The sequence below is a fragment of the Ranitomeya imitator genome, chromosome 5 (assembly GCF_032444005.1).
Source record: "Ranitomeya imitator isolate aRanImi1 chromosome 5, aRanImi1.pri, whole genome shotgun sequence".
Classification (NCBI taxonomy): domain Eukaryota; kingdom Metazoa; phylum Chordata; class Amphibia; order Anura; family Dendrobatidae; genus Ranitomeya; species Ranitomeya imitator.
This window is the reverse complement of record NC_091286.1, coordinates 108,698,846-108,712,750: the sequence shown is the minus strand read 5'-3', so window position 1 is coordinate 108,712,750 and position 13,905 is coordinate 108,698,846. Positions and strand designations below refer to the sequence as shown.

The 13,905-nt window shown below is 50.7% G+C and overlaps 33 non-coding genes across 33 annotated transcripts; all 33 read left to right on the top strand.

Annotated features, from left to right (window-relative positions):
* Positions 1-3: 3 nt before the first annotated feature.
* LOC138639107 (U5 spliceosomal RNA) lies at positions 4-119 on the top strand. Its single transcript, XR_011312706.1, has one exon. It is a non-coding gene; the product is annotated as a U5 spliceosomal RNA (small nuclear RNA).
* A 310-nt stretch (positions 120-429) lies between these two features.
* On the top strand, positions 430-545 carry LOC138639898 (U5 spliceosomal RNA). Its single transcript, XR_011313423.1, has one exon. It is a non-coding gene; the product is annotated as a U5 spliceosomal RNA (small nuclear RNA).
* Positions 546-855: 310 nt separating this feature from the next.
* Positions 856-971, top strand: LOC138639106 (U5 spliceosomal RNA). The gene has a single exon (XR_011312705.1). It is a non-coding gene; the product is annotated as a U5 spliceosomal RNA (small nuclear RNA).
* Positions 972-1,281: 310 nt separating this feature from the next.
* LOC138639897 (U5 spliceosomal RNA) lies at positions 1,282-1,397 on the top strand. The gene has a single exon (XR_011313422.1). It is a non-coding gene; the product is annotated as a U5 spliceosomal RNA (small nuclear RNA).
* Positions 1,398-1,707: 310 nt separating this feature from the next.
* LOC138639487 (U5 spliceosomal RNA) lies at positions 1,708-1,823 on the top strand. The gene has a single exon (XR_011313069.1). It is a non-coding gene; the product is annotated as a U5 spliceosomal RNA (small nuclear RNA).
* A 310-nt stretch (positions 1,824-2,133) lies between these two features.
* LOC138639105 (U5 spliceosomal RNA) lies at positions 2,134-2,249 on the top strand. Its single transcript, XR_011312704.1, has one exon. It is a non-coding gene; the product is annotated as a U5 spliceosomal RNA (small nuclear RNA).
* Positions 2,250-2,559: 310 nt separating this feature from the next.
* Positions 2,560-2,675, top strand: LOC138639247 (U5 spliceosomal RNA). Its single transcript, XR_011312838.1, has one exon. It is a non-coding gene; the product is annotated as a U5 spliceosomal RNA (small nuclear RNA).
* A 310-nt stretch (positions 2,676-2,985) lies between these two features.
* Positions 2,986-3,101, top strand: LOC138640206 (U5 spliceosomal RNA). The gene has a single exon (XR_011313711.1). It is a non-coding gene; the product is annotated as a U5 spliceosomal RNA (small nuclear RNA).
* Positions 3,102-3,411: 310 nt separating this feature from the next.
* On the top strand, positions 3,412-3,527 carry LOC138639896 (U5 spliceosomal RNA). Its single transcript, XR_011313421.1, has one exon. It is a non-coding gene; the product is annotated as a U5 spliceosomal RNA (small nuclear RNA).
* A 310-nt stretch (positions 3,528-3,837) lies between these two features.
* LOC138640205 (U5 spliceosomal RNA) lies at positions 3,838-3,953 on the top strand. Its single transcript, XR_011313710.1, has one exon. It is a non-coding gene; the product is annotated as a U5 spliceosomal RNA (small nuclear RNA).
* A 310-nt stretch (positions 3,954-4,263) lies between these two features.
* LOC138639895 (U5 spliceosomal RNA) lies at positions 4,264-4,379 on the top strand. The gene has a single exon (XR_011313420.1). It is a non-coding gene; the product is annotated as a U5 spliceosomal RNA (small nuclear RNA).
* Positions 4,380-4,689: 310 nt separating this feature from the next.
* LOC138639894 (U5 spliceosomal RNA) lies at positions 4,690-4,805 on the top strand. The gene has a single exon (XR_011313419.1). It is a non-coding gene; the product is annotated as a U5 spliceosomal RNA (small nuclear RNA).
* A 310-nt stretch (positions 4,806-5,115) lies between these two features.
* On the top strand, positions 5,116-5,231 carry LOC138639246 (U5 spliceosomal RNA). The gene has a single exon (XR_011312837.1). It is a non-coding gene; the product is annotated as a U5 spliceosomal RNA (small nuclear RNA).
* A 310-nt stretch (positions 5,232-5,541) lies between these two features.
* LOC138640204 (U5 spliceosomal RNA) lies at positions 5,542-5,657 on the top strand. Its single transcript, XR_011313709.1, has one exon. It is a non-coding gene; the product is annotated as a U5 spliceosomal RNA (small nuclear RNA).
* A 310-nt stretch (positions 5,658-5,967) lies between these two features.
* Positions 5,968-6,083, top strand: LOC138639893 (U5 spliceosomal RNA). The gene has a single exon (XR_011313418.1). It is a non-coding gene; the product is annotated as a U5 spliceosomal RNA (small nuclear RNA).
* Positions 6,084-6,393: 310 nt separating this feature from the next.
* Positions 6,394-6,509, top strand: LOC138639892 (U5 spliceosomal RNA). Its single transcript, XR_011313417.1, has one exon. It is a non-coding gene; the product is annotated as a U5 spliceosomal RNA (small nuclear RNA).
* Positions 6,510-6,819: 310 nt separating this feature from the next.
* Positions 6,820-6,935, top strand: LOC138640034 (U5 spliceosomal RNA). Its single transcript, XR_011313556.1, has one exon. It is a non-coding gene; the product is annotated as a U5 spliceosomal RNA (small nuclear RNA).
* A 310-nt stretch (positions 6,936-7,245) lies between these two features.
* Positions 7,246-7,361, top strand: LOC138639104 (U5 spliceosomal RNA). The gene has a single exon (XR_011312703.1). It is a non-coding gene; the product is annotated as a U5 spliceosomal RNA (small nuclear RNA).
* Positions 7,362-7,671: 310 nt separating this feature from the next.
* LOC138639891 (U5 spliceosomal RNA) lies at positions 7,672-7,787 on the top strand. The gene has a single exon (XR_011313416.1). It is a non-coding gene; the product is annotated as a U5 spliceosomal RNA (small nuclear RNA).
* Positions 7,788-8,097: 310 nt separating this feature from the next.
* LOC138639486 (U5 spliceosomal RNA) lies at positions 8,098-8,213 on the top strand. Its single transcript, XR_011313068.1, has one exon. It is a non-coding gene; the product is annotated as a U5 spliceosomal RNA (small nuclear RNA).
* Positions 8,214-8,523: 310 nt separating this feature from the next.
* LOC138639103 (U5 spliceosomal RNA) lies at positions 8,524-8,639 on the top strand. Its single transcript, XR_011312702.1, has one exon. It is a non-coding gene; the product is annotated as a U5 spliceosomal RNA (small nuclear RNA).
* Positions 8,640-8,949: 310 nt separating this feature from the next.
* LOC138640012 (U5 spliceosomal RNA) lies at positions 8,950-9,065 on the top strand. The gene has a single exon (XR_011313534.1). It is a non-coding gene; the product is annotated as a U5 spliceosomal RNA (small nuclear RNA).
* A 310-nt stretch (positions 9,066-9,375) lies between these two features.
* Positions 9,376-9,491, top strand: LOC138639101 (U5 spliceosomal RNA). The gene has a single exon (XR_011312700.1). It is a non-coding gene; the product is annotated as a U5 spliceosomal RNA (small nuclear RNA).
* A 310-nt stretch (positions 9,492-9,801) lies between these two features.
* On the top strand, positions 9,802-9,917 carry LOC138639100 (U5 spliceosomal RNA). The gene has a single exon (XR_011312699.1). It is a non-coding gene; the product is annotated as a U5 spliceosomal RNA (small nuclear RNA).
* A 310-nt stretch (positions 9,918-10,227) lies between these two features.
* Positions 10,228-10,343, top strand: LOC138640203 (U5 spliceosomal RNA). The gene has a single exon (XR_011313708.1). It is a non-coding gene; the product is annotated as a U5 spliceosomal RNA (small nuclear RNA).
* Positions 10,344-10,653: 310 nt separating this feature from the next.
* On the top strand, positions 10,654-10,769 carry LOC138639470 (U5 spliceosomal RNA). The gene has a single exon (XR_011313053.1). It is a non-coding gene; the product is annotated as a U5 spliceosomal RNA (small nuclear RNA).
* Positions 10,770-11,079: 310 nt separating this feature from the next.
* On the top strand, positions 11,080-11,195 carry LOC138639245 (U5 spliceosomal RNA). The gene has a single exon (XR_011312836.1). It is a non-coding gene; the product is annotated as a U5 spliceosomal RNA (small nuclear RNA).
* A 310-nt stretch (positions 11,196-11,505) lies between these two features.
* LOC138640201 (U5 spliceosomal RNA) lies at positions 11,506-11,621 on the top strand. The gene has a single exon (XR_011313707.1). It is a non-coding gene; the product is annotated as a U5 spliceosomal RNA (small nuclear RNA).
* Positions 11,622-11,931: 310 nt separating this feature from the next.
* Positions 11,932-12,047, top strand: LOC138639889 (U5 spliceosomal RNA). The gene has a single exon (XR_011313415.1). It is a non-coding gene; the product is annotated as a U5 spliceosomal RNA (small nuclear RNA).
* Positions 12,048-12,357: 310 nt separating this feature from the next.
* Positions 12,358-12,473, top strand: LOC138640200 (U5 spliceosomal RNA). The gene has a single exon (XR_011313706.1). It is a non-coding gene; the product is annotated as a U5 spliceosomal RNA (small nuclear RNA).
* Positions 12,474-12,783: 310 nt separating this feature from the next.
* On the top strand, positions 12,784-12,899 carry LOC138640199 (U5 spliceosomal RNA). The gene has a single exon (XR_011313705.1). It is a non-coding gene; the product is annotated as a U5 spliceosomal RNA (small nuclear RNA).
* A 310-nt stretch (positions 12,900-13,209) lies between these two features.
* LOC138639244 (U5 spliceosomal RNA) lies at positions 13,210-13,325 on the top strand. Its single transcript, XR_011312835.1, has one exon. It is a non-coding gene; the product is annotated as a U5 spliceosomal RNA (small nuclear RNA).
* Positions 13,326-13,635: 310 nt separating this feature from the next.
* Positions 13,636-13,751, top strand: LOC138640198 (U5 spliceosomal RNA). The gene has a single exon (XR_011313704.1). It is a non-coding gene; the product is annotated as a U5 spliceosomal RNA (small nuclear RNA).
* The last annotated feature ends 154 nt before the right edge of the window (positions 13,752-13,905 follow it).

The window sequence follows — 13,905 nt, the reverse complement described above, 5'->3', positions numbered from 1 at the left end:
AGTATATTCTGGCTTCTCTTCAGAACGTAAAAATCTTTCGCCTTTTACTAAAGATTTCCGTGGAGAGGAGCAAAACTGAGTTTTGTGGCAATTTTTGCATGCTCCAGCTTGCTGGGGCTTTCTTAATTGGGTTCAACAACAGAATAAAGGAATGGGTGGGTGGGGTTTCGGTGGGAGACTGAACCCTGGGGTTCCTGGGAAAAGGCCCTCATTTCCATATTGTAGCCATGGATGGCCTTCTTCCGGGCAACGGAACAGGTGATGCTCTGTCAGCAGCATAGAACTGAGAACGGAGCATCCTGTGGAAGATGGGCTGTTGCCGTTTTTGTTTTTCCATCACCAAACCACGAACCCACTTCTAGGTGCTCTCCCCGGGCCAAGTGAGGGCTGCTGCCATGGTGGTAGGTCAGGAGGAGGCCTTTGCCCAGTATACTCTGGCTTCTCTTCAGAACGTAAAAATCTTTCGCCTTTTACTAAAGATTTCCGTGGAGAGGAGCAAAACTGAGTTTTGTGGCAATTTTTGCATGCTCCAGCTTGCTGGGGCTTCCTTAATTGGGTTCAACAACAGAATAAAGTAATGGGTGGGTGGGGTTTCGGTGGGAGACTGAACCCTGGGGTTGCTGGGAAGAGGCCCTCATTTGCATATTGTAGCCATGGATGGCCTTCTTCCGGGCAACGGAACAGGTGATGCTCTGTCAGCAGCATAGAACTGAGAACGGAGCAGCCTGTGGAAGATGGGCTGTTGCCGTTTTTGTTTTTCCATCACCAAACCACGAACCCACTTCTAGGTGCTGTCCCCGGGCCAAGTGAGGGCTGCTGCCATGGTGGTAGGTCAGGAGGAGGCCCTTGCCCAGTATATTCTGGCTTCTCTTCAGAACGTAAAAATCTTTCGCCTTTTACTAAAGATTTCCGTGGAGAGGAGCAAAACTGAGTTTTGTGGCAATTTTTGCATGCTCCAGCTTGCTGGGGCTTTCTTAATTGGGTTCAACAACAGAATAAAGGAATGGGTGGGTGGGGTTTCGGTGGGAGACTGAACCCTGGGGTTCCTGGGAAAAGGCCCTCATTTCCATATTGTAGCCATGGATGGCCTTCTTCCGGGCAACGGAACAGGTGATGCTCTGTCAGCAGCATAGAACTGAGAACGGAGCATCCTGTGGAAGATGGGCTGTTGCCGTTTTTGTTTTTCCATCACCAAACCACGAACCCACTTCTAGGTGCTCTCCCCGGGCCAAGTGAGGGCTGCTGCCATGGTGGTAGGTCAGGAGGAGGCCTTTGCCCAGTATACTCTGGCTTCTCTTCAGAACGTAAAAATCTTTCGCCTTTTACTAAAGATTTCCGTGGAGAGGAGCAAAACTGAGTTTTGTGGCAATTTTTGCATGCTCCAGCTTGCTGGGGCTTCCTTAATTGGGTTCAACAACAGAATAAAGTAATGGGTGGGTGGGGTTTCGGTGGGAGACTGAACCCTGGGGTTGCTGGGAAGAGGCCCTCATTTGCATATTGTAGCCATGGATGGCCTTCTTCCGGGCAACGGAACAGGTGATGCTCTGTCAGCAGCATAGAACTGAGAACGGAGCAGCCTGTGGAAGATGGGCTGTTGCCGTTTTTGTTTTTCCATCACCAAACCACGAACCCACTTCTAGGTGCTGTCCCCGGGCCAAGTGAGGGCTGCTGCCATGGTGGTAGGTCAGGAGGAGGCCCTTGCCCAGTATATTCTGGCTTCTCTTCAGAACGTAAAAATCTTTCGCCTTTTACTAAAGATTTCCGTGGAGAGGAGCAAAACTGAGTTTTGTGGCAATTCTTGCATGCTCCAGCTTGCTGGGGCTTTCTTAATTGGGTTCAACAACAGAATAAAGGAATGGGTGGGTGGGGTTTCGGTGGGAGACTGAACCCTGGGGTTCCTGGGAAAAGGCCCTCATTTGCATATTGTAGCCATGGATGGCCTTCTTCCGGGCAACGGAACAGGTGATGCTCTGTCAGCAGCATAGAACTGAGAACGGAGCATCCTGTGGAAGATGGGCTGTTGCCGTTTTTGTTTTTCCATCACCAAACCACGAACCCACTTCTAGGTGCTCTCCCCGGGCCAAGTGAGGGCTGCTGCCATGGTGGTAGGTCAGGAGGAGGCCTTTGCCCAGTATATTCTGGCTTCTCTTCAGAACGTAAAAATCTTTCGCCTTTTACTAAAGATTTCCGTGGAGAGGAGCAAAACTGAGTTTTGTGGCAATTTTTGCATGCTCCAGCTTGCTGGGGCTTCCTTAATTGGGTTCAACAACAGAATAAAGTAATGGGTGGGTGGGGTTTCGGTGGGAGACTGAACCCTGGGGTTGCTGGGAAGAGGCCCTCATTTGCATATTGTAGCCATGGATGGCCTTCTTCCGGGCAACGGAACAGGTGATGCTCTGTCAGCAGCATAGAACTGAGAACGGAGCAGCCTGTGGAAGATGGGCTGTTGCCGTTTTTGTTTTTCCATCACCAAACCACGAACCCACTTCTAGGTGCTCTCCCCGGGCCAAGTGAGGGCTGCTGCCATGGTGGTAGGTCAGGAGGAGGCCTTTGCACAGTATACTCTGGCTTCCCTTCAGAACGTAAAAATCTTTCGCCTTTTACTAAAGATTTCCGTGGAGAGGAGCAAAACTGAGTTTTGTGGCAATTTTTGCATGCTCCAGCTTGCTGGGGCTTCCTTAATTGGGTTCAACAACAGAATAAAGTAATGGGTGGGTGGGGTTTCGGTGGGAGACTGAACCCTGGGGTTGCTGGGAAGAGGCCCTCATTTGCATATTGTAGCCATGGATGGCCTTCTTCCGGGCAACGGAACAGGTGATGCTCTGTCAGCAGCATAGAACTGAGAACGGAGCAGCCTGTGGAAGATGGGCTGTTGCCGTTTTTGTTTTTCCATCACCAAACAACGAACCCACTTCTAGGTGCTCTCCCCGGGCCAAGTGAGGGCTGCTGCCATGGTGGTAGGTCAGGAGGAGGCCTTTGCACAGTATACTCTGGCTTCTCTTCAGAATGTAAAAATCTTTCGCCTTTTACTAAAGATTTCCGTGGAGAGGAGCAAAACTGAGTTTTGTGGCAATTTTTGCATGCTCCAGCTTGCTGGGGCTTTCTTAATTGGGTTCAACAACAGAATAAAGGAATGGGTGGGTGGGGTTTCGGTGGGAGACTGAACCCTGGGGTTCCTGGGAAAAGGCCCTCATTTGCATATTGTAGCCATGGATGGCCTTCTTCTGGGCAACGGAACAGGTGATGCTCTGTCAGCAGCATAGAACTGAGAACGGAGCATCCTGTGGAAGATGGGCTGTTGCCGTTTTTGTTTTTCCATCACCAAACCACGAACCCACTTCTAGGTGCTCTCCCCGGGCCAAGTGAGGGCTGCTGCCATGGTGGTAGGTCAGGAGGAGGCCTTTGCCCAGTATACTCTGGCTTCTCTTCAGAACGTAAAAATCTTTCGCCTTTTACTAAAGATTTCCGTGGAGAGGAGCAAAACTGAGTTTTGTGGCAATTTTTGCATGCTCCAGCTTGCTGGGGCTTCCTTAATTGGGTTCAACAACAGAATAAAGTAATGGGTGGGTGGGGTTTCGGTGGGAGACTGAACCCTGGGGTTGCTGGGAAGAGGCCCTCATTTGCATATTGTAGCCATGGATGGCCTTCTTCCGGGCAACGGAACAGGTGATGCTCTGTCAGCAGCATAGAACTGAGAACGGAGCAGCCTGTGGAAGATGGGCTGTTGCCGTTTTTGTTTTTCCATCACCAAACCACGAACCCACTTCTAGGTGCTCTCCCCGGGCCAAGTGAGGGCTGCTGCCATGGTGGTAGGTCAGGAGGAGGCCTTTGCACAGTATACTCTGGCTTCTCTTCAGAATGTAAAAATCTTTCGCCTTTTACTAAAGATTTCCGTGGAGAGGAGCAAAACTGAGTTTTGTGGCAATTTTTGCATGCTCCAGCTTGCTGGGGCTTTCTTAATTGGGTTCAACAACAGAATAAAGGAATGGGTGGGTGGGGTTTCGGTGGGAGACTGAACCCTGGGGTTCCTGGAAAAAGGCCCTCATTTGCATATTGTAGCCATGGATGGCCTTCTTCCGGGCAACGGAACAGGTGATGCTCTGTCAGCAGCATAGAACTGAGAACGGAGCATCCTGTGGAAGATGGGCTGTTGCCGTTTTTGTTTTTCCATCACCAAACCACGAACCCACTTCTAGGTGCTCTCCCCGGGCCAAGTGAGGGCTGCTGCCATGGTGGTAGGTCAGGAGGAGGCCTTTGCCCAGTATACTCTGGCTTCTCTTCAGAACGTAAAAATCTTTCGCCTTTTACTAAAGATTTCCGTGGAGAGGAGCAAAACTGAGTTTTGTGGCAATTTTTGCATGCTCCAGCTTGCTGGGGCTTCCTTAATTGGGTTCAACAACAGAATAAAGTAATGGGTGGGTGGGGTTTCGGTGGGAGACTGAACCCTGGGGTTGCTGGGAAGAGGCCCTCATTTGCATATTGTAGCCATGGATGGCCTTCTTCCGGGCAACGGAACAGGTGATGCTCTGTCAGCAGCATAGAACTGAGAACGGAGCAGCCTGTGGAAGATGGGCTGTTGCCGTTTTTGTTTTTCCATCACCAAACCACGAACCCACTTCTAGGTGCTCTCCCCGGGCCAAGTGAGGGCTGCTGCCATGGTGGTAGGTCAGGAGGAGGCCTTTGCACAGTATACTCTGGCTTCTCTTCAGAACGTAAAAATCTTTCGCCTTTTACTAAAGATTTCCGTGGAGAGGAGCAAAACTGAGTTTTGTGGCAATTTTTGCATGCTCCAGCTTGCTGGGGCTTTCTTAATTGGGTTCAACAACAGAATAAAGGAATGGGTGGGTGGGGTTTCGGTGGGAGACTGAACCCTGGGGTTCCTGGGAAAAGGCCCTCATTTGCATATTGTAGCCATGGATGGCCTTCTTCCGGGCAACGGAACAGGTGATGCTCTGTCAGCAGCATAGAACTGAGAACGGAGCAGCCTGTGGAAGATGGGCTGTTGCCGTTTTTGTTTTTCCATCACCAAACCACGAACCCACTTCTAGGTGCTCTCCCCGGGCCAAGTGAGGGCTGCTGCCATGGTGGTAGGTCAGGAGGAGGCCTTTGCCCAGTATACTCTGGCTTCCCTTCAGAACGTAAAAATCTTTCGCCTTTTACTAAAGATTTCCGTGGAGAGGAGCAAAACTGAGTTTTGTGGCAATTTTTGCATGCTCCAGCTTGCTGGGGCTTCCTTAATTGGGTTCAACAACAGAATAAAGTAATGGGTGGGTGGGGTTTCGGTGGGAGACTGAACCCTGGGGTTGCTGGGAAGAGGCCCTCATTTGCATATTGTAGCCATGGATGGCCTTCTTCCGGGCAACGGAACAGGTGATGCTCTGTCAGCAGCATAGAACTGAGAACGGAGCAGCCTGTGGAAGATGGGCTGTTGCCGTTTTTGTTTTTCCATCACCAAACAACGAACCCACTTCTAGGTGCTCTCCCCGGGCCAAGTGAGGGCTGCTGCCATGGTGGTAGGTCAGGAGGAGGCCTTTGCACAGTATACTCTGGCTTCTCTTCAGAATGTAAAAATCTTTCGCCTTTTACTAAAGATTTCCGTGGAGAGGAGCAAAACTGAGTTTTGTGGCAATTTTTGCATGCTCCAGCTTGCTGGGGCTTTCTTAATTGGGTTCAACAACAGAATAAAGGAATGGGTGGGTGGGGTTTCGGTGGGAGACTGAACCCTGGGGTTCCTGGGAAAAGGCCCTCATTTGCATATTGTAGCCATGGATGGCCTTCTTCTGGGCAACGGAACAGGTGATGCTCTGTCAGCAGCATAGAACTGAGAACGGAGCATCCTGTGGAAGATGGGCTGTTGCCGTTTTTGTTTTTCCATCACCAAACCACGAACCCACTTCTAGGTGCTCTCCCCGGGCCAAGTGAGGGCTGCTGCCATGGTGGTAGGTCAGGAGGAGGCCTTTGCCCAGTATACTCTGGCTTCTCTTCAGAACGTAAAAATCTTTCGCCTTTTACTAAAGATTTCCGTGGAGAGGAGCAAAACTGAGTTTTGTGGCAATTTTTGCATGCTCCAGCTTGCTGGGGCTTCCTTAATTGGGTTCAACAACAGAATAAAGTAATGGGTGGGTGGGGTTTCGGTGGGAGACTGAACCCTGGGGTTGCTGGGAAGAGGCCCTCATTTGCATATTGTAGCCATGGATGGCCTTCTTCCGGGCAACGGAACAGGTGATGCTCTGTCAGCAGCATAGAACTGAGAACGGAGCAGCCTGTGGAAGATGGGCTGTTGCCGTTTTTGTTTTTCCATCACCAAACCACGAACCCACTTCTAGGTGCTCTCCCCGGGCCAAGTGAGGGCTGCTGCCATGGTGGTAGGTCAGGAGGAGGCCTTTGCACAGTATACTCTGGCTTCTCTTCAGAACGTAAAAATCTTTCGCCTTTTACTAAAGATTTCCGTGGAGAGGAGCAAAACTGAGTTTTGTGGCAATTTTTGCATGCTCCAGCTTGCTGGGGCTTCGTTAATTGGGTTCAACAACAGAATAAAGTAATGGGTGGGTGGGGTTTCGGTGGGAGACTGAACCCTGGGGTTGCGGGGAAGAGGCCCTCATTTGCATATTGTAGCCATGGATGGCCTTCTTCCGGGCAATGGAACAGGTGATGCTCTGTCAGCAGCATAGAACTGAGAACGAAGCAGTCTGTGGAAGATGGGCTGTTGCCGTTTTTGTTTTTCCATCACCAAACCACGAACCCACTTCTAGTAGCTCTCCCCGGGCCAAGTGAGGGCTGCTGCCATGGTGGTAGGTCAGGAGGAGGCCCTTGCTCTGTATACTCAGGCTTCTCTTCAGAACGTAAAAATCTTTCGCCTTTTACTAAAGATTTCCGTGGAGAGGAGCAAAACTGAGTTTTGTGGCAATTTTTGCATGCTCCAGCTTGCTGGGGCTTCGTTAATTGGGTTCAACAACAGAATAAAGTAATGGGTGGGTGGGGTTTCGGTGGGAGACTGAACCCTGGGGTTGCGGGGAAGAGGCCCTCATTTGCATATTGTAGCCATGGATGGCCTTCTTCCGGGCAACGGAACAGGTGATGCTCTGTCAGCAGCATCGAACTGAGAACGGAGCAGCCTGTGGAAGATGGGCTGTTGCCGTTTTTGTTTTTCCATCACCAAACCACGAACCCACTTCTAGGTGCTGTCCCCGGGCCAAGTGAGGGCTGCTGCCATGGTGGTAGGTCAGGAGGAGGCCCTTGCCCAGTATATTCTGGCTTCTCTTCAGAACGTAAAAATCTTTCGCCTTTTACTAAAGATTTCCGTGGAGAGGAGCAAAACTGAGTTTTGTGGCAATTTTTGCATGCTCCAGCTTGCTGGGGCTTTCTTAATTGGGTTCAACAACAGAATAAAGGAATGGGTGGGTGGGGTTTCGGTGGGAGACTGAACCCTGGGGTTCCTGGGAAAAGGCCCTCATTTCCATATTGTAGCCATGGATGGCCTTCTTCCGGGCAACGGAACAGGTGATGCTCTGTCAGCAGCATAGAACTGAGAACGGAGCATCCTGTGGAAGATGGGCTGTTGCCGTTTTTGTTTTTCCATCACCAAACCACGAACCCACTTCTAGGTGCTCTCCCCGGGCCAAGTGAGGGCTGCTGCCATGGTGGTAGGTCAGGAGGAGGCCTTTGCCCAGTATACTCTGGCTTCTCTTCAGAACGTAAAAATCTTTCGCCTTTTACTAAAGATTTCCGTGGAGAGGAGCAAAACTGAGTTTTGTGGCAATTTTTGCATGCTCCAGCTTGCTGGGGCTTCCTTAATTGGGTTCAACAACAGAATAAAGTAATGGGTGGGTGGGGTTTCGGTGGGAGACTGAACCCTGGGGTTGCTGGGAAGAGGCCCTCATTTGCATATTGTAGCCATGGATGGCCTTCTTCCGGGCAACGGAACAGGTGATGCTCTGTCAGCAGCATAGAACTGAGAACGGAGCAGCCTGTGGAAGATGGGCTGTTGCCGTTTTTGTTTTTCCATCACCAAACCACGAACCCACTTCTAGGTGCTGTCCCCGGGCCAAGTGAGGGCTGCTGCCATGGTGGTAGGTCAGGAGGAGGCCCTTGCCCAGTATATTCTGGCTTCTCTTCAGAACGTAAAAATCTTTCGCCTTTTACTAAAGATTTCCGTGGAGAGGAGCAAAACTGAGTTTTGTGGCAATTCTTGCATGCTCCAGCTTGCTGGGGCTTTCTTAATTGGGTTCAACAACAGAATAAAGGAATGGGTGGGTGGGGTTTCGGTGGGAGACTGAACCCTGGGGTTGCTGGGAAGAGGCCCTCATTTGCATATTGTAGCCATGGATGGCCTTCTTCCGGGCAACGGAACAGGTGATGCTCTGTCAGCAGCATAGAACTGAGAACGGAGCAGCCTGTGGAAGATGGGCTGTTGCCGTTTTTGTTTTTCCATCACCAAACCACGAACCCACTTCTAGGTGCTGTCCCCGGGCCAAGTGAGGGCTGCTGCCATGGTGGTAGGTCAGGAGGAGGCCCTTGCCCAGTATATTCTGGCTTCTCTTCAGAACGTAAAAATCTTTCGCCTTTTACTAAAGATTTCCGTGGAGAGGAGCAAAACTGAGTTTTGTGGCAATTTTTGCATGCTCCAGCTTGCTGGGGCTTTCTTAATTGGGTTCAACAACAGAATAAAGGAATGGGTGGGTGGGGTTTCGGTGGGAGACTGAACCCTGGGGTTCCTGGGAAAAGGCCCTCATTTCCATATTGTAGCCATGGATGGCCTTCTTCCGGGCAACGGAACAGGTGATGCTCTGTCAGCAGCATAGAACTGAGAACGGAGCATCCTGTGGAAGATGGGCTGTTGCCGTTTTTGTTTTTCCATCACCAAACCACGAACCCACTTCTAGGTGCTCTCCCCGGGCCAAGTGAGGGCTGCTGCCATGGTGGTAGGTCAGGAGGAGGCCTTTGCCCAGTATACTCTGGCTTCTCTTCAGAACGTAAAAATCTTTCGCCTTTTACTAAAGATTTCCGTGGAGAGTAGCAAAACTGAGTTTTGTGGCAATTTTTGCATGCTCCAGCTTGCTGGGGCTTCCTTAATTGGGTTCAACAACAGAATAAAGTAATGGGTGGGTGGGGTTTCGGTGGGAGACTGAACCCTGGGGTTGCTGGGAAGAGGCCCTCATTTGCATATTGTAGCCATGGATGGCCTTCTTCCGGGCAACGGAACAGGTGATGCTCTGTCAGCAGCATAGAACTGAGAACGGAGCAGCCTGTGGAAGATGGGCTGTTGCCGTTTTTGTTTTTCCATCACCAAACCACGAACCCACTTCTAGGTGCTGTCCCCGGGCCAAGTGAGGGCTGCTGCCATGGTGGTAGGTCAGGAGGAGGCCCTTGCCCAGTATATTCTGGCTTCTCTTCAGAACGTAAAAATCTTTCGCCTTTTACTAAAGATTTCCGTGGAGAGGAGCAAAACTGAGTTTTGTGGCAATTTTTGCATGCTCCAGCTTGCTGGGGCTTTCTTAATTGGGTTCAACAACAGAATAAAGGAATGGGTGGGTGGGGTTTCGGTGGGAGACTGAACCCTGGGGTTCCTGGGAAAAGGCCCTCATTTGCATATTGTAGCCATGGATGGCCTTCTTCCGGGCAACGGAACAGGTGATGCTCTGTCAGCAGCATAGAACTGAGAACGGAGCATCCTGTGGAAGATGGGCTGTTGCCGTTTTTGTTTTTCCATCACCAAACCACGAACCCACTTCTAGGTGCTCTCCCCGGGCCAAGTGAGGGCTGCTGCCATGGTGGTAGGTCAGGAGGAGGCCTTTGCCCAGTATATTCTGGCTTCTCTTCAGAACGTAAAAATCTTTCGCCTTTTACTAAAGATTTCCGTGGAGAGGAGCAAAACTGAGTTTTGTGGCAATTTTTGCATGCTCCAGCTTGCTGGGGCTTCCTTAATTGGGTTCAACAACAGAATAAAGTAATGGGTGGGTGGGGTTTCGGTGGGAGACTGAACCCTGGGGTTGCTGGGAAGAGGCCCTCATTTGCATATTGTAGCCATGGATGGCCTTCTTCCGGGCAACGGAACAGGTGATGCTCTGTCAGCAGCATAGAACTGAGAACGGAGCAGCCTGTGGAAGATGGGCTGTTGCCGTTTTTGTTTTTCCATCACCAAACCACGAACCCACTTCTAGGTGCTCTCCCCGGGCCAAGTGAGGGCTGCTGCCATGGTGGTAGGTCAGGAGGAGGCCTTTGCACAGTATACTCTGGCTTCTCTTCAGAATGTAAAAATCTTTCGCCTTTTACTAAAGATTTCCGTGGAGAGGAGCAAAACTGAGTTTTGTGGCAATTTTTGCATGCTCCAGCTTGCTGGGGCTTTCTTAATTGGGTTCAACAACAGAATAAAGGAATGGGTGGGTGGGGTTTCGGTGGGAGACTGAACCCTGGGGTTCCTGGGAAAAGGCCCTCATTTGCATATTGTAGCCATAGATAGCCTTCTTCCGGGCAACGGAACAGGTGATGCTCTGTCAGCAGCATAGAACTGAGAACGGAGCATCCTATGGAAGATGGGCTGTTGCCGTTTTTTTTTTTCCATCACCAAACCACGAACCCACTTCTAGGTGCTCTCCCCGGGCCAAGTGAGGGCTGCTGCCATGGTGGTAGGTCAGGAGGAGGCCTTTGCACAGTATACTCTGGCTTCTCTTCAGAATGTAAAAATCTTTCGCCTTTTACTAAAGATTTCCGTGGAGAGGAGCAAAACTGAGTTTTGTGGCAATTTTTGCATGCTACAGCTTGCTGGGGCTTTCTTAATTGGGTTCAACAACAGAATAAAGGAATGGGTGGGTGGGGTTTCGGTGGGAGACTGAACCCTGGGGTTCCTGGGAAAAGGCCCTCATTTGCATATTGTAGCCATGGATGGCCTTCTTCCGGGCAACGGAACAGGTGATGCTCTGTCAGCAGCATAGAACTGAGAACGGAGCAGCCTGTGGAAGATGGGCTGTTGCCGTTTTTGTTTTTCCATCACCAAACCACGAACCCACTTCTAGGTGCTCTCCCCGGGCCAAGTGAGGGCTGCTGCCATGGTGGTAGGTCAGGAGGAGGCCTTTGCCCAGTATACTCTGGCTTCCCTTCAGAACGTAAAAATCTTTCGCCTTTTACTAAAGATTTCCGTGGAGAGGAGCAAAACTGAGTTTTGTGGCAATTTTTGCATGCTCCAGCTTGCTGGGGCTTCCTTAATTGGGTTCAACAACAGAATAAAGTAATGGGTGGGTGGGGTTTCGGTGGGAGACTGAACCCTGGGGTTGCTGGGAAGAGGCCCTCATTTGCATATTGTAGCCATGGATGGCCTTCTTCCGGGCAACGGAACAGGTGATGCTCTGTCAGCAGCATAGAACTGAGAACGGAGCAGCCTGTGGAAGATGGGCTGTTGCCGTTTTTGTTTTTCCATCACCAAACAACGAACCCACTTCTAGGTGCTCTCCCCGGGCCAAGTGAGGGCTGCTGCCATGGTGGTAGGTCAGGAGGAGGCCTTTGCACAGTATACTCTGGCTTCTCTTCAGAATGTAAAAATCTTTCGCCTTTTACTAAAGATTTCCGTGGAGAGGAGCAAAACTGAGTTTTGTGGCAATTTTTGCATGCTCCAGCTTGCTGGGGCTTTCTTAATTGGGTTCAACAACAGAATAAAGGAATGGGTGGGTGGGGTTTCGGTGGGAGACTGAACCCTGGGGTTCCTGGGAAAAGGCCCTCATTTGCATATTGTAGCCATGGATGGCCTTCTTCTGGGCAACGGAACAGGTGATGCTCTGTCAGCAGCATAGAACTGAGAACGGAGCATCCTGTGGAAGATGGGCTGTTGCCGTTTTTGTTTTTCCATCACCAAACCACGAACCCACTTCTAGGTGCTCTCCCCGGGCCAAGTGAGGGCTGCTGCCATGGTGGTAGGTCAGGAGGAGGCCTTTGCCCAGTATACTCTGGCTTCTCTTCAGAACGTAAAAATCTTTCGCCTTTTACTAAAGATTTCCGTGGAGAGGAGCAAAACTGAGTTTTGTGGCAATTTTTGCATGCTCCAGCTTGCTGGGGCTTCCTTAATTGGGTTCAACAACAGAATAAAGTAATGGGTGGGTGGGGTTTCGGTGGGAGACTGAACCCTGGGGTTGCTGGGAAGAGGCCCTCATTTGCATATTGTAGCCATGGATGGCCTTCTTCCGGGCAACGGAACAGGTGATGCTCTGTCAGCAGCATAGAACTGAGAACGGAGCAGCCTGTGGAAGATGGGCTGTTGCCGTTTTTGTTTTTCCATCACCAAACCACGAACCCACTTCTAGGTGCTCTCCCCGGGCCAAGTGAGGGCTGCTGCCATGGTGGTAGGTCAGGAGGAGGCCTTTGCACAGTATACTCTGGCTTCTCTTCAGAATGTAAAAATCTTTCGCCTTTTACTAAAGATTTCCGTGGAGAGGAGCAAAACTGAGTTTTGTGGCAATTTTTGCATGCTCCAGCTTGCTGGGGCTTTCTTAATTGGGTTCAACAACAGAATAAAGGAATGGGTGGGTGGGGTTTCGGTGGGAGACTGAACCCTGGGGTTGCTGGGAAGAGGCCCTCATTTGCATATTGTAGCCATGGATGGCCTTCTTCCGGGCAACGGAACAGGTGATGCTCTGTCAGCAGCATAGAACTGAGAACGGAGCAGCCTGTGGAAGATGGGCTGTTGCCGTTTTTGTTTTTCCATCACCAAACCACGAACCCACTTCTAGGTGCTCTCCCCGGGCCAAGTGAGGGCTGCTGCCATGGTGGTAGGTCAGGAGGAGGCCTTTGCACAGTATACTCTGGCTTCTCTTCAGAATGTAAAAATCTTTCGCCTTTTACTAAAGATTTCCGTGGAGAGGAGCAAAACTGAGTTTTGTGGCAATTTTTGCATGCTCCAGCTTGCTGGGGCTTTCTTAATTGGGTTCAACAACAGAATAAAGGAATGGGTGGGTGGGGTTTCGGTGGGAGACTGAACCCTGGGGTTCCTGGGAAAAGGCCCTCATTTGCATATTGTAGCCATGGATGGCCTTCTTCCGGGCAACGGAACAGGTGATGCTCTGTCAGCAGCATAGAACTGAGAACGGAGCAGCCTGTGGAAGATGGGCTGTTGCCGTTTTTGTTTTTCCATCACCAAACCACGAACCCACTTCTAGGTACTCTCCCCGGGCCAAGTGAGGGCTGCTGCCATGGTGGTAGGTCAGGAGGAGGCCTTTGCCCAGTATACTCTGGCTTCCCTTCAGAACGTAAAAATCTTTCGCCTTTTACTAAAGATTTCCGTGGAGAGGAGCAAAACTGAGTTTTGTGGCAATTTTTGCATGCTCCAGCTTGCTGGGGCTTCCTTAATTGGGTTCAACAACAGAATAAAGTAATGGGTGGGTGGGGTTTCGGTGGGAGACTGAACCCTGGGGTTGCTGGGAAGAGGCCCTCATTTGCATATTGTAGCCATGGATGGCCTTCTTCCGGGCAACGGAACAGGTGATGCTCTGTCAGCAGCATAGAACTGAGAACGGAGCAGCCTGTGGAAGATGGGCTGTTGCCGTTTTTGTTTTTCCATCACCAAACAACGAACCCACTTCTAGGTGCTCTCCCCGGGCCAAGTGAGGGCTGCTGCCATGGTGGTAGGTCAGGAGGAGGCCTTTGCACAGTATACTCTGGCTTCTCTTCAGAATGTAAAAATCTTTCGCCTTTTACTAAAGATTTCCGTGGAGAGGAGCAAAACTGAGTTTTGTGGCAATTTTTGCATGCTCCAGCTTGCTGGGGCTTTCTTAATTGGGTTCAACAACAGAATAAAGGAATGGGTGGGTGGGGTTTCGGTGGGAGACTGAACCCTGGGGTTCCTGGGAAAAGGCCCTCATTTGCATATTGTAGCCATGGATGGCCTTCTTCCGGGCAACGGAACAGGTGATGCTCTGTCAG